The following is a 614-nucleotide window of genomic DNA, read 5'->3' as shown; positions in this document are numbered from 1 at the left end:
AAACTAACGAAAATGTTGTGTGGTACGAGCGCTGAAGCTCTGGAGCGGCTGGCCTCCGGCACCTGGCGCCTGGCGCCGGTTTTGAATGACTTTCGCCCGAGTGCCTGTCCGCTCCGGTGTGGAGCCGTACGACGCCCATCGGCCGTGAGGGCGTTGGAGACAGAACGCTGGAACAGGGGCCTTCAAACGCCTCAGTCCCGCCTATGCAACTGTTTTGAAAGACAGTGGAAACTAAATAACGATCACCCAGGACGGTGGATCACTCGGCTCATGGGTCGATGAAGAACGCAGCATATTGCGTGTCGACATGTGAACTGCAGGACACATGAACATCGACGTTTCGAACGCACATTGCGGTCCATGGATTCCGTTCCCGGGCCACGTCTGGCTGAGCGTCGGTTACATATACTGAAGCGCGCGGCGTTTGTCCCACTTCGGAGACCTGGGAGTGTCGTGGCCGCCAGTGGGGCCGGCATCGTCTCCTTAAACGTGCGATGCGCGCCCGTCGCCTGGCGGATCGCATACCGGTACTTTCTCGGTAGCATGCACAGCTGGCTGGAAGTGTAGCGTGCGACACCTCGTACAACGACCTCAGAGCAGGCGAGACTACCCGC

General features: G+C 59.3%; 1 non-coding gene across 1 annotated transcript; it reads left to right on the top strand.

The window, feature by feature from the left end:
• Positions 1-243: 243 nt before the first annotated feature.
• On the top strand, positions 244-398 carry LOC126093296 (5.8S ribosomal RNA). The gene has a single exon (XR_007521486.1). It is a non-coding gene; the product is annotated as a 5.8S ribosomal RNA (ribosomal RNA).
• The last annotated feature ends 216 nt before the right edge of the window (positions 399-614 follow it).

The sequence above is a fragment of the Schistocerca cancellata genome, chromosome 7, assembly GCF_023864275.1.
Source record: "Schistocerca cancellata isolate TAMUIC-IGC-003103 chromosome 7, iqSchCanc2.1, whole genome shotgun sequence".
Classification (NCBI taxonomy): Eukaryota; Metazoa; Arthropoda; class Insecta; order Orthoptera; family Acrididae; genus Schistocerca; species Schistocerca cancellata.
The sequence above is the reverse complement of the archived record's forward strand: the minus strand, read 5'-3'. Positions and strand labels throughout refer to the sequence as shown.